A 517-nucleotide genomic window follows, 5' to 3' on the forward strand; every position below is an offset into this window, starting at 1 on the left:
ACCATGTAATCTTTCCCTACCCAGTTGGTACTTTAATATCACCACAAACTCCCCTACTGCCATTTTAACCTTCGTGTAGTGAAATTATAATATATATATACACATACATTTGTGTTTTTGTTGCGATACAAATGGGACTAGTAAATATATGTGTGTGTGTGTGTGTGTAGCTGAATCATGATAATATGGAACGTGATGAATATATAATTAACGACAAAATCCACGAAGGAAAGTGAATCATTGGAGTACCGCTGTGAGACCTTTCGACTTCTCGTCCTTAGTAAAGGACGAGAAGTTTAAAGGCCATGCAGCGATACTCCATTTTTTCACTTTCATGAATTTTTCCTATTCATAATATATATATATATATATATATATATATATATATATATATGTGTGTGTGTGTGTGTGTGTGTGTGTGTGTGTGTGTATGTATGTATGTATGTACGTACATATTGTATGGTGTTGCCATCACATTATTCATTAACTAGTTAACTGCCAAGTAAATATGAACTGC

Source organism: Macrobrachium nipponense, chromosome 5 (assembly GCF_015104395.2).
Source record: "Macrobrachium nipponense isolate FS-2020 chromosome 5, ASM1510439v2, whole genome shotgun sequence".
NCBI classification, from domain to species: Eukaryota; Metazoa; Arthropoda; class Malacostraca; order Decapoda; family Palaemonidae; genus Macrobrachium; species Macrobrachium nipponense.